The sequence below is a fragment of the Embiotoca jacksoni genome, unplaced genomic scaffold (assembly GCF_022577435.1).
Source record: "Embiotoca jacksoni isolate LCO1_2020_lvr unplaced genomic scaffold, fEmbJac1.0.p SCAF_20, whole genome shotgun sequence".
In the NCBI taxonomy this organism is placed as follows: domain Eukaryota; kingdom Metazoa; phylum Chordata; class Actinopteri; family Embiotocidae; genus Embiotoca; species Embiotoca jacksoni.
The window spans coordinates 5,186,698-5,201,275 of record NW_027185341.1 but is presented as its reverse complement, the minus strand read 5'-3'; the positions used below and the strand labels follow the sequence as shown (position 1 = coordinate 5,201,275).

General features: G+C 39.7%; 1 protein-coding gene across 1 annotated transcript in view; it reads left to right on the top strand.

Moving 5' to 3' along the window:
- Nucleotides 1-4,496: 4,496 nt before the first annotated feature.
- LOC138202109 (SH3 and multiple ankyrin repeat domains protein 1-like) overlaps nucleotides 4,497-14,578 on the top strand; it is a 45,677-nt gene continuing 35,595 nt past the window's right edge. The window contains exon 1 of the mRNA XM_069155847.1: nucleotides 4,497-4,897. The gene's annotated coding sequence lies outside the window, so the exon portion shown is untranslated. The remainder of the gene's footprint in view (nucleotides 4,898-14,578) is intronic.

The following is a 14,578-nucleotide window of genomic DNA, read 5'->3' as shown; positions in this document are numbered from 1 at the left end:
CTCAAATAGTCATACTGCACTTTGTGATCAGTTGCACAAGTGAAGGTCATTTCCGGACAGTGTGGTTTGAGGTGTGATGAGATACTGAAGAAAGAGTGATAGCTGAAAGCAGCTTCTGCTTTATTGTAATGCTATGTGAAAGAAGAACTGTTAAACACTGTGGAGAGTTTGTCTCAAATCTGAATTTAAGAAAACAAATATATGTTTCTAAGAATTCAAGGAAGGACAGAGTTTCTCATTTTATACTGGTATGGTCAGAGTGATGATAAACCCACATCAGCTCACTCTATGAATGTCGAAACACATCTTGAGAAATTACTTTATAATAATGATAATATTTTAAAAGAATAAATAGAAAACAGTTGACACAATTCAGACATGACAACTTTGTTGGTTTTATTGCTCACATTTAAAAACTTGTTTCAGTTACTTGAAATGGCCACCAGAGTCCAGCACTGCATCAGTTTTACACATGAATTAGACCTAACAGCAGGTTGCAGCCTGTTTTTCACTGACTGTCCTTACAGTAAACAGATGTTTGATTGGACATTTTTAGATAAATAACAATTTCAATTTGAATACCTGTATTTTGAGCTGTGAATTATCAAAACAGTTTGTAAGAGCAGCACTTCTAAGTAGAAAACCTCAATGTGATTGTATTGTTTGAGTAAGATTGATGTAAATTGGTTTAGATTGACGGTTTTTCAAAGCACTCGCACTAAAAATGTGCAGACAGGTTTTTATATTTCAAACCAGTGATTTAAAGTGATTCTTTCTCTTTGCTTCTCAGCTTCAAATTCATAAATCAATACTTTTTATCTCTCCTTTTCTGCCCTCTACTCGTGTCTCTTCTTCTGCCTTCGTTATCTGTTTGATTCTGACTCTACTTCACTCAAAGCAAAGTAGCTGCACTCACTAAGACACATAAAAGAAAAATACATAACCTAGCTAGCACATTCTTACTACTGTATGCTCCCGTGACCCACTTTTCTCTCCTTTTTGGCATGAGAGGGGTTAATACAGAAAGCAGGAAGAAAGCTAGTTTCTCAGAAAAAAAAAAAGGACATTGGGCAGGGCAGCAGAGGCACCAAAGTAGGATGAAAGTGCAGTGAATATATGCACCGTGGAGTGGTGCACTGTTAAAGGAGAGCTCTTATCAAGGGATACAATGCAGGTGTCATGTCGTCCTTAAGAGCTTGGATATGGCAGGATTCAGCTACATTTCCCTCTTAGCAGTGTACTGTTGTGGGAATTAATGTATTTCAGCCAAGCTTTCCTTCCACTGTTCTTCTCTTTGATGGTCCTAAAAGCAACGCATAAGGACAGTTTTTTCACTCAAACACTCCAACTCTATAATTTCTATTCACTGAAACAGAGTTATATAAACTTACCTGGTGTCGTCACAGACATCCAACATTAGAGAACTGAATGTATCATTTCCATGTTGATTACTTCTATGTGACTATTAGCATCGAGCAACTTTTACTGTTGAGTTTTTATATATTTTGTGGCATTTTGTCTTTACTGTATAGGTTAGTGTAGATATGGACAGGGAATGTGGAAGCAGGTTTGAGGTAGGGGGGGAAGGTTCATCTAATTGGCTCTGTTTTTGAGTTTTTGGTTTGAGGGTTCATGTTTCCTCTACTCATAACCTGTCCTTGCAGCAGGTGTTAAACCTAGATAAACTACTACAGGAGAGCAACATGTGGGATGTATAGACTCCCGAAGCTGTATAGCGATGCAGTCAACCCTTAAGATTGAACAGGAATCACCTGGATTCATCAGGACTGGACTGGTAGGGTTTTGGGGCGTTTAAATACGTAAACACAGTGTTACCATCCGTCCAAACCAAGCGTAGACCAACAGTGACGACACCCATTACTTTGTAAACTGCTAAAGCCTACAGTTTGGCATTTCGGCTCTTGACATCTTGCTTTTTTGAGTATATAAGTGACCATATTTGGACTCTGATGGGGAGGAGCAAGCAATGAATCTGACTCCATCTGATTGGGAACCCGAGGACACTTACATGCCTCACCTATAGCGGAAACCTGACTGCACCACCGGCCTGTTAATCAAACACACATGCCCCAAAACATATCCCTTTTTGAGGGGTAATATCTAATAAATGACGGTTTTATTTTCAGATGGACGAACGGAAAAAGTAAGAAGAAAGAGTGACTTTAGCGATTGACACCATAATGACTTGAGGGAAAAAAAAAAAAAAACTTTTTATTTCTTGAGAGAAGTTGAAAGGGAGTTTATGGAGTCAAAGCCTGTTTGGAGCCAACCCCTCGCGGCCCTCAGTGGTATTGCATTGACTTCACTTTTCAAACTCGGAAGCTACGTCTACTTTTACATATCGTCTATGGACCATCTGTGTATTATTTTTTTTTTTTCAAATTAAAGGTATTCTCTCCCTAATTTAGTCCTCGCTTCAACCTGTGTGCTCATTCACAACATCTGAAATCCACTACCCTGCCACCTTTCTGACATCATGCAGGGTCCAGATGTCAGCAATTTTTGTAACTAATCAAAACCAATCACACCCTTTTTTCACACAGTAGTTGGCCAAGTCTGTGGGGATAACAATTTAGTTTTAAGCATCACTTTTAATTTTTTTTTATTTTTTTTTTTTATCTTTGCACAACTATTACCATCCCAACACTCTAGCCACTTCCAAAGAAAGTCTATTTGATAGTAGCAACCTTATCCACAATATCATGACAAATGATCACATCTTTAACCTCTCTAAAACAGCAGTTGAAATCAGCGGTGGCTATTGATGTAAATATCGAAGACATGTTGGAAGACCTTGTGTGTTTCAAGCATTCCCCAACCTTTAGGTAACCCAATGGAATTAAAATAGTTTTCTTTAGATTTTGGAACAAGAAAGTAATAAAAGGTTTGTTAATGTCTGAACTTAATGGTCACACAGATCATAGCTTGATAATTTGTATGACATAACTTCATCTTTTCATCATCAGCTAGGTGCATCTTCCGGTACTTGACATTGGTTGGTTTGTAGAAGGGTGCGTACATGACATCGGTGTTGTCAATTCAGCCTGAAGCATTTTCCATTTGAAAAATGAATGAACAAATTCATTTTGTTGCCACTTCACTGTTATTATTGTGGCACTCTTTTTCCTCTCAGAAAATAGGATTCGGCATTGCTAGGCATTTTTTTTAAGGTCACTTATTTTTCTTTGTTGCACCAAATTAAATTGAACACTTTGTTCCCCCCAACAACAATTTTTTTTTTGTTATATTCCGGTTGTCTTTCTTCTTCTGTTGTGTAATGTGTGACAATAACCTGCCTCTACTTCCTGTTATTGGCCCAAAAGTCAGAACCATCCAAACCGTCCAAGTATTTTCACACTGCACACTAACCGAACCATGGTTCAGTTTGATCCAGACTGAGACCAAATTTCGGTCTTTTGGTCCGAGGCTCCTTTCACACGTTACTTTGGTTCGGACCAAACTGAAAAGTCAGAAGGTCCAGATCAAACAAGGCAGGTGTGAAAGTACTCGAAGATCAGGTATACGGGTGGGAAAAATTAATATGATCAAAAACATCTATTTTAGTCTTTTCTCAGGTTTCAAGGCCAGTCAGTGTAATTCTGAATTAATGCCTGAAAATGAACGTGTATCAGTTAGACTTATAGCATTGCAACTACGTTGCCTTTTTTTTTTTTTTAGCTTGATTATAGTCCTCTTATCAGGTCAATCAGGTGAATGATTTTATTAGGTCTGTAGTAGGTCTGAACCGGTAAACAGTAACTGGGACCTTTTCTCTGTCGTTGGGTTTTTCAAATGTAATTTTTCAGTTTGACTTTAACACATTAAACAAAATGTTTCTCAGCTCACTGTACTCAGATTGGAGCAGAAGTCGCAGCATCTGAGCAAATAAGCGATGAGTGCACTGAAAAAGCTACGCAAAGATGCATCACTCCTCAAAGACTGTTCAACGACCTACCGGTGGTCATCACAGTACTTTGCACTTTATTTAAACTGCCCAAACATGTAGCTTCCTGTTATCTTTTATTCTTACTGCACAGCTAATACATGTATTAGTGCAAAGAGTCCAAACTGATTTTTGTTAGTTTTATGACGACCTCTCAGAATGAAGGAGAGCCATGAATTGGCCAAATCCATCCCCAGTGTGTGTGAGTCAGGGACAGATAAAGGGTGGGAATCATATCAGAGGATGAGTGTGAGTGCATCTGATTGATAGAGTGGCTAAAATAATGAGTGCGAGACATTGGAGAGGTTTAAATGTGGCGAAGGCAAAAAGACAGAATGAGAGAGAGTTAAGAAGAAAATTGGGGATAATTGAACAGAAGGACACTTGGGTGCAAATTTTTTTTTTTTAAAACAGCAGAGAGAGCAACTGACGGATAGATGGTGAGGAGTCAGTACACAGAGAGGAAGGAGAACGAAGGAGAGAAATCAATCCAGCAGCTGAAGTGAGAGAGAGAGGGAGAATATGCCATGCTGGAGAGGGAGTGCATAAATGTGTGCGCAGTAGAGAGAGAGAGAGAGAGAGAGAGAGAGAGAGAGAGAGAGAGAGAGAGAAGCTATACTAGGGCATAGAGTAGGTGAAAGTGTGTGCGTGAATGAAAAATAGAAAGAGTAGCTGCACAATGTAGTGGCTCGGGCTGGCTCGCACTGATTCTGCATATTTAAAGACTAGAAGGCATGAAAATGTGATTTCTGAAAGAGAGAAAAAAAGCAAATCACTTTTTCTTATTTTTTTCTTCATCTATATTTCATCAACTGGATCTTTCGCTCATTTTTTTTTTAAACTCAGTCCTTTTTTCTACTCTGTTTGTGGTTTATCAAGGAGGTCACTGCGGATACAACAAGGAGCAACACAGCCTGAACTGCAGACTAAAAGGTATTTACTTTTTTATGTTCATTGACTTCGGAAAAACTGCTGTGTATCTCACAATCTAAGTGTGTAATACAAAATAATAGTGGTACAAACCTTGTATGTGGGTGTGTGAACTCTGAAGTGAATTTAAAAGGTAGCAATATGAAGTCTTGGGCAAATGAAGAAGGAAAAAAAAAAATCATCTTTAGCAGGAGGGTGAAAGTCATAGCGCTTTACAAAGTGGGTGCTGCTGAAATTGTGGTAGAGAGTGTGTGTGGGAAGGGGGGTACATGTCCTCTGAGGTCTGGGTCACATGTTTTATGTAGGTGGGGAGGAAGAGCAAAGTGGGACAAAAAGAAGAAAAAAAATGACAAAGATCACAGAGCCTTCAAAGAAAACCCTGTAGTGATATTACTCCAGAACAGCTTTAATACCGGCTGGCTGCTCTGCTCTAATGCATATACGACTTATTAGATATGGTATGCAGCACACAGCTGGGCCTATTTAGATAAGTTTGCTTGTAGTTCATGTAAATCCTGGCAGTTCAATTTCAAAAAGACATACTTAGGTGATATTCTGACTAAAAGGATTGCTGCCCGACATTTTCTACTGTGATGCTGGAAAAGTTCATTTCTCTAAATGAGCCTTTCATGCTGAATCCAACTTTATAGCCATAATTGAATCCCTTGTGACTGGTTAAGACCCTGCTTCATGTAGACTACTCATTATTATGTTCATTATGAATCATAAGAGTACAATTTAGTATTTTACAACTGCTTCCCCGCAGTAACAAAGTAGGTTACGACCTGTTGTATGACACTGATGCACGCATAGGAGAAACGGGGGAATAACTGATGTCGATAGAGTTCGAACTAGAAAAAATATGAATACTTTTGCTTATATAAAACCTACATTTATGTAATGCCTATATTAATAACACCCAGACACTTACAGTATTTTATTGGATGAGTTCAAAGAGAAAAAGGTGTTGAAATGGAAAGGTGAGCGGAGTCAAACTGGAGCTCATCAACACCCACATTTCACACACTTCTTCAGCTGCAACTTGTCAAAATCGTTGCCTGCTTGCAGCATTTATGGTGTCAGCTGGTGGAAAGGTCGAAACCCTCTAAGCACCCCAGAGAACTGACTTTCGCGCGAACACACATACACACACACACACACACACACACACACACACACACACACACACACCTGAATGCCTAATTTATTCCAGGCCTGGTTGGAGAAGGGTGTAAACTAGTGCTGTGCACCAGTAGTGTGTTCCAGCTCTGTGCACCTTCATCCTATAGATGTAACACAATTGACTTTGCACAGCCTCCTAAGACCTGCCTCACACGATGTTCTGCACAACAAGCAATACTGGCTTTTAAAGCATATTTTTCTATTGGAGAATTGCACCTATGGGAATTCATTCAGAAAAGGGAGAAAATAAACAAACTGGGCATTTTAGAGCAGAGCGGGAGCAGTAAGATTAATGGCTTCCTCAAAACACAGAACAATTGATTATAATGCAACAAAGAAAGAAGGTGACGTTATCAATGCCAGAAAAGGACTGAGTGATTATACGTAATGTGTGGGTAATGCCAAAAGAGAATGTGATTATGGAACAATTGAGTGGAAGATGAAAGACGTGAAACACACTCAACTGGCCAGACAGCTTGTTGTGTCAGTGGCGACGTGTGTCTCTCTGATTCAGAAAATTTCCACCTACTTATTTCCACTAGATCCTGTCCTGTCTCATGCTGTTTTCTCCTGCCTGGTTCTGTTCTGTCCTCTGCAGGAAGAGCAGGAGTCGATAAACAGGCTGTTCAGTGTAGCCAATGTGACAGTGCTATATGGTCCGCTAATTCTCTGGGGTTTGGTATGGAGAGAGTGTAGGACAAAAGACAGACATGCTGAGGGAATATTTCCAGTGACAGCTCTCTGCTGAGGAGGGATACAGCTAGGTTGTTAGCTGCAAGCTACCACTCTATCTATGAAGCAGAAAATGCAAAACCCCAACACAAAAGGCTCCTTAAATCAGTCCCATGGGAGTCTTAAACTGGGATACAGCTGTATGAGATGTTCAAAGCCAGTATATAAACAAAATACACACATGTGCACATTCAAATGCACACACGTTCACACTCTCACACACTCATTAGCTTGTAATTCATGCATAAACATGGAAAAATCTATACAAAGAAATGACGGATCAAATAACCTTGAGAAGAAATTTCATGTTTAAATTAAAATGTTCATCTAATACGATTTTTAATGAACTTCTAATCGTTATTTGTGGAACTGATAGAGTCTCATTGTTGTGCTCATTAGGAGGGAACACGAGAGAAGAGCTGTTTCCCCTGACTCTGCAGGCTTTTCATTATTACATACAGGGAGATTTCCCCCAGGGGGAATGATCTGGAGGATTGCCGTAAGCCATAAAAATTTAAGCCAGCAAACTGTAACACATCCGCCATTATGAAGAAACCCCAGCACCTTCAGCGTCATAATTTCTAAACACAACTTCAAATTAATGACTGAAAAATTCAGCCACAGTCTTCTCGCACAGATGGCTCAGAGAGAAACAACGGGGTTTTAAAAGCACTGATTACAGGGAGTTTATAAGGAAACACAACTGTTTACTTGGCAGCTGTTAAAACAGAACACAGTTTAAATTATGTAAATCTACTTTATGACATAAAAACAGAAGTAATATATCAGAGTTATTGCACGCGTTGGTAATCACACACCTTTAGGTTGTAGGATCATCATTGTTTCCTGATGTAATCAAGTTTGTTTTTCATGCTCTTTAGCAGCTGATTTAAGGCTCACTTCTCAGAGTTATTTGATTACAGTCAAGACCAGGTGTAAAAAAACAAAACAAGCTTTCAACAAAATATCAAATAGAAAGTGCACATTGCTTTTCCAACTAATATCCAGCCTCAGTTTTGCTTCAGATGCCTCTCCAAAACAAGTAATTGTCCCATTTGAATCCAAATAGCAATAAATAAAAAACTATCACATGTATCTTAAACTTTTCTCACTTTTTTTCCCTTCTGTATAAAGTGAAAGTGAAGAATACTGGTTAATCCAGTCTGGAGAACCAATTACGGTCTATTACATGCAAGGTGGACAAACTGTAATGGGGCCTGACAGGCATTGACACGGTCCTCACTTTGTCAGCTGTGTCTAACAGCATTTATTAGTATCTTGTTGACTTTTGTCTCTCACTGTTACCTTTATATCACTGGACGTTCAAGGTAAGTGAAACTGTCAACAGTGTTCCGTCCATTTGTGGCTGTTGTTTTTACTTGCCATAAGATCCACCGTAAAGCCTTAAACCTGCGCTCATCTCCGTTTGTCTGACTAGTCTGTCTGTGGCCTGCTTTTATTGTATTTGAGGCCTGAGGTGTTTTGGCGGGAGCTCTGGGACGAGTATAAAAAGAAAAAGATGCCCTTGAAAAAGTAACTTGACACGGGGATTTCTAGAGATAGTCTGAGATAGTTGTTCTAAATGTTTTTGACTCTGCATCTGCTTTTTCCTCCTCCTTCTTTTGTTGTCATGAAGCAGAAGGCAACCTGCTGCAGAGTTGCCTTTGTAGTCTGTTTTCATGACATTTTAATGCATTTTTCTGTCATGTCATGTGTAGTGAGTGAAAGGCAAGTTTGTTTAATATGAAATTAACTAGTTTATATCTGAGAACGGGGGTCACAGTTTAGAAATTGGGTATCAACGTATCAGTCTTATTTACTTCAGATGATTCCTTGGTTATTACGACATTTAGCATAATACACCAACAGACAGCAGTTGTTGTGCACAAAGTTTGGATTCAGTGCTGCTACAGACACGTACACGTGGACTACAGACATGTGCAGCTCATTAACATCAATATTAACCTCAAGTAAGACGTGGAATATTAAAATCAAATTATATGTGTTTCCTTCATATAATATTCAAACTGAAAGTGCAGATTTATTCATGTTTGCAAGATTTTAAACTTTATTTTGGCCTCAGTCTTGGAGTGCAGGAGGTATCCCATATGGGGGCAATTGATTTGCTTGCAATGTTGTAAAGAAATATTCAATTGGGAAGTTTCAAAAATAGCACGGGGGATGTTCACTCCTAAATCTGTACTGCATTGAGGTCTCCCGGACCAAGTTTAGCCCAGGCGAGGCCCTCAGTGCACACTCCACCTGACCCAATTATATCTAGTCTGAGGGGAAAGATAGCCCACTTTGATCTACATGGGACCACCGGCCAAGCTCGGGCTGACTGGCCTGCCTGCTTTCTCTAGACATTTTTCCAGGACAGATGTGTTTGAGTGCTGCTTAAAAAGTCTGACCGTGGAGTGTGTGTAAAGTCAGAATCAGTTTGTGTGTATGCACACGTGCTTGGATCATCAGGCGAGTGACGCGTTACCTATTAAGCAAACTGTGGCCCCTTTTTCCTAAAAAAAAAAGATGGTCCTTGGTGATGTGGCGCTGGGAAGGATCGAGCTGGAACGCAGATCAAAGCAGAAGATTATTAATTGTGAAATGAAGCTGGGGGTAATCACTTTAATCACCCACTTAATTACTGCTTAGCAGGGTTATTGTTTTTTGTTTGATTAGCATCAGATATGCAATTGATGAAAAGGCTTCTGTTTGTGTCGGATAGGAGTGTTCCTCCCCCCGTTGAGAGAAACGGCACAATCTTTGGGTGCATAGAGGAGGAATCTATCGCTGGTATTGTTATCTGCCTGCAAAATTAATCAAGGATGCTATGATTGTCAATTAAGCCCTTGCATTTCATCAGATTTGATCAAGCATATATTTAATTACCGCCTGAAAATGCAATGCTTGTCACTGCAATATACAAATGATATAAATTTCCTCAATCAATGTATAAAGCTTCTCTTTATGTCTTAGAGAATAAATATTACAGGATTTGGGGATAATGAGTGATACGCAATAGGGTACCACTTACCTTCCCCCCCTCATAAACTCCTTTGTCAGAGCACCACCCCCAAACATGATGACTAGCACTGCACCATTCATATAAAACCAAGTGCCCTCTCCCCCCATGTTAGTGATTCATTCCATCCGTCCTATTTTGGAGTAGGTTTTGAGTGTTCTCCACAGTATCTCATCACTGGTGGTATGAAAGAGGCTGAAGGGTGGAGACCTAGTCAAAGAGAGGGATATAGAGGACAGAACTTGGCCGCTCCACTTTTGCAGGACGTAAAAGTGGGACAATCTGTTCCTTGGATGATCTCCAATTCTACTTTCCGGGGACCGATACACTGAAAATATATCTATACACATTCTCTGTCCTACATAGGGGGAGAGTGAGTGACTGAGAGAAAAAGAGAGATTGACAAAAAGAAACAATATGAATATGAGTTGAACTGACTGACCATTAGGTCTTTACAGTATATTGTGCTAGGACTGTAGTTGTGAATTTTCTTGGCCAAAAGAAGAAGCGAAACGTGCATCACAGAGGCAATACTGTCACACCAGTTATCACGGCACACATAGTACAGATGGTGTATGTAGTGAGAACACACTATTTTAAGGTAGGTGATATGTTATAATTTAATACAAGTAAAGTAGGGATGATGCATCCTGTGCAAATCCACCATTGTTTTGCATTGTTCACAATTTATGTTGCTGAAAACTGGAGTTTTGACTTATTAGCCTAAATGTGTGTAATGTTTTGTTTATAAGGACAACAGGGAACAAAAGCAAGCAAATCAGCCACAAAGATGTTGCAAAAAGCAAGATGACCAAAAATATCTCAGAAGAGGCAAAGATGGATAGAGACGAGAATTATCAGTGACCTCTCTCTCCACAAACCTCTCCATCCAATCATTTTTGCTTTCCAGGTGCTTAAGGAGGACATCCATCTCTGTCCTCGTTATCATGATTAATCAGTTCCTGATTCTTCATCTAAGTTTCACTCCATTTCATTACTGCCTGTAGATCCACGTCCGACCAGTTCTGTCGAAATGCTCTCTTCATGGCTTCTAATCATCAGAAGTCAAGCTTCCGGATTGACTTCCCAAGGGCAGCGCAGCTCACCAACTTCTGAAACCTTCAGATGTCCCTCTTTTCTACCCTTGCATGCCTGTTAAAATGTGTGAGCTCATAAGAGAAGGAAAAAAACAATGGTGTGACATTGTTGAATTGTAGTATCTTACACTGATAACATAGGTTTTATGGACAGCAACCTGCTGTTCTTTGCAAAATCATGTAATGCTAATATAGTGTGTTAGCATGTTAAAAGTCTTAAAGGATAATTCCAGTTTATTTCAACCTGCTGTATTTCCCTTTAGTGTGGCTACTGTGGCTCGTTGAGTCATGCTAACTATAGACTACATCAGAGCAAGTACTGAAAACTCCCCACAGTCTTCCAAAAAACTAGATTTTAACATGAATCCCATTGAACCCTTACTTTCAAGTCTAAAGAAAGATCCAAGCGGGCCTATCTTATTGCATGATCCCAATTTTCCTACAAACTTTTTAGCAAATAGGTGGCCAGCTTGGAGGTGTTTGTTGTTGTTTCACATTGCGACAAAGATTTTGAAAACAGTGATACGCAGCTCGTACGAAAGGAGGAGAATGTTGATTGAAATAGTCGGCCCAAGCCGGTTTATACCAATATTATACCAATAGTGAGTCAGACTATGTCAACTGGCATATTCACCCATGTACTCCAGTTTGTTTATGTGCTTTCTGCTTAGGGTGTTTTGTGCTAGAGAAATAGATATCACATACATAGAATGACTTATGACTCTAATAGCTTGTTTTAATAGCTGTTACTTACCGTACAGAGAGCTGATCGTTCCATCTGGCTGGTCTTTCTCTATTTCCTCCATTTGATTTTGGGGAGGAGAAACACCATCTCCAGAACTAAACAAATTTTATAAAAGCTGCACATTTCTTTGTTGTAGTTACATAGCTGTAATTACTTTCATACATAGACATATAGATATTTTCCATGTCTGGCATCATCACGTCCCTTTCTTTGCAGCAAAGTTTACCTCCTCAGACCGATGAAACACCACCAGTTTGCTGATACTGTCTTTCAGCACGGTCCAGTTGTCTTGCATTTCACTGTTCATTTTCCAGAAAGTGAGCCTCACACATGTAAACAAACCGGCAAGTGCAAGTGAAAATGCAGGATGATTAGGTTAGCCGGAGATTATCCCCAGCTGGGGATCCCTAATGTATTTAGAATTTGGCTGTTCCAGGCATCCAATTTCTGTGTTGTCTTTCAGTCAGACTCAAAAACAAATGCCTGCGATGACTCATGTAAAAATCAGGTGTTTTGCAAAGCTGCATGGAGCCCATGCTAGTCTCACAAATATACACTGTTCACACACTGTGTTATGCAAATCCTCATCTACAACAGGGGTGAAAAGTGCACAAGTTATTATCACCCATAGAGCCACAACAGCCACATGAATGAGTAAAGGGAATTGTCCTTTCAAACAATGATCAGGTATAAAACATATAAAATAAAATGTAGGCACTGCAACTATTCCTCCTGGTTGTACTCACCATTAAAAGATCCCTTCCTAATGCACTTTTGACAAAAGTGGTTGGGGACAAAATCCACAGTCTTAATTCTGTGTAAAGAATAAACTCATACATTTATCGGAACCTAAAATAAGGTTTAAGCAGTCAAGGGACTTTCCATTGCTAGTCCTAGGGGCAGCTGTGGCTCAGATGGTAGAGCGGGTTGCCCACTAATCGAAAAGTTGGCGGTTCCTCCTGTTCCTCCTGTCCACATGCCAAAGTGTCTTTGGGCAAGACACTGAACCCCAAGTTGCCCCCGATGGCAAGTGAGTACCTTGCATGGCAGCTGTCACCATTGGTGTGTGAATGTGTGTTTGATTGGGTGAATGGGAGGCAAATTGTAAAGGTAAAAAGATGGTAAATAAGTGCAGATCATTTGGTCTTTTAAGTACCTTCTTTGTGTTAAAATCCCTCCACAAGAAAACACTGTAAATGAAGTCTAAATTTCTTGCTGACAGGACAAGAAACCCATACTTGGAGGTGCAGGGTGTCCTAACCATAGCCCTCTGATATTAATATGTAAGATAGGGATTATTTGATAAATGTCCTGTATTTCTAAGGACAATGAAGACATATTGATGAATGATTTAAGCGAGTGGCTGAAAAAAGAAGAGACAGTAAAAACGAGCTGTCTACAGAAAGGCTGTTCTGTCAGGAGGTAGAAATTAATTTCCCTATTTCACCACTCTTCTCCCAAGAGGAAGAAAAGTCAAGATGATGGCCAGCATAGGGACAGCAGAGGCAAACAGCTGCCAAGAAGAACTGACTTGTCTAAGCTATTGTTGTTGCAGAGCGTAGGAGTTGAGTGACGTGATGGGGACGGCAAAGACGAGACAAGTTTGACATCCATGATGGCTGCGGAGAGTTTAGGGAGGTGTGATTGGAGTTGCCATAGTTAGAATATCAATTCATTTTACATAAAACTGTTTTTATCCTTTCATCGTGTTTTCATCCTTACATTACTGTTTTATTTGGCTTGCGCTCTCACCACCCTTCCAGCCCTTGTTGTCCTCCCACCTCCCTTTTTTTTTTTTTTTCAGAATCTGATTACGCTGCTTTATGCAAACTACAACTCTCTCTGTCTTTCTCTCTTGTGTATTCCCCTTTTTCCTTTTACATCCCAATTAGTTGGCTCCTGTCTACTCTCAGCCTGTCCTACGAGTTCCTTATCTTGCCTAGTGCAGACTCAATGTTGTTCAATATTTGATGAGACTTTGTTCATAAATCAGCCTCCTCTATTCCCCCCTGGTGTACTTGAATGATAGAGTTCATCTCCAAAGCTTTGTTTTTGTCAGATTTTGATTAGAGGAGCTTTTGGCCTAAAATGTGGTCAGTTTTTAACATGTAAATCATACTTACTGGACAACAATGACCAGAGGTGGGTCCCATTGTGTGCGATCTCCTACCCATTGAATGTATACTGAATATGGATTTCAGGCCCTTGAAGACAATTAAATAACTGAGGTCTCCTAATGGATATTGTAAAGGCATGAGACCCTTAAGTTTATTGCCAGGGGCGAAAAACTTTAATGAAAAAAGTTTTATAAATATTAGCCAGCCACACACTTTCTTTGAAACACTGGTGACTGTTGCTTTTAATGCTTATTCATTTATCAGATCACCTTCCCTTAATCTATCCTAAGTGGATACAATTTTTTCACTAAAATCGTCCCTCAGTTTTTTTCCTCTTCCAGTCTGTCATGGTTCATTTGCCTTGACAGACACTGTGTTTGCATTGAAGTGGCCAACCCTGTCACTCTCACAGAGTCTTGGGGAATCGACCACCATCACTCCTCTTCCCTCTGCGGTATACTTTTGTCCAGAAATGCTCAACTAGCAGACTTCCTTTTGGCCAGTGAGACATGAACAGAACAAGCTTAGATCGTTTTGCATACATCCAGTCAGCCATTCAAACACTGCTGACTTTGTAATGATAGCATTTAAAATATGGCTGCTCTGGAAGATGCAGTACATGTTTTTGTCTTTCCATTGTAGGAAACAAACAAACATTAATAGTGCAAAACTGTAGAAGGTAAAATCAGATCCCTAGGTCAATCTTTCTATACATTTATTTAAAACTTTACACATTTATTTTAGACATTTATCCCATTTCCCTATTTCTACACCCTGAATTGAACCTAA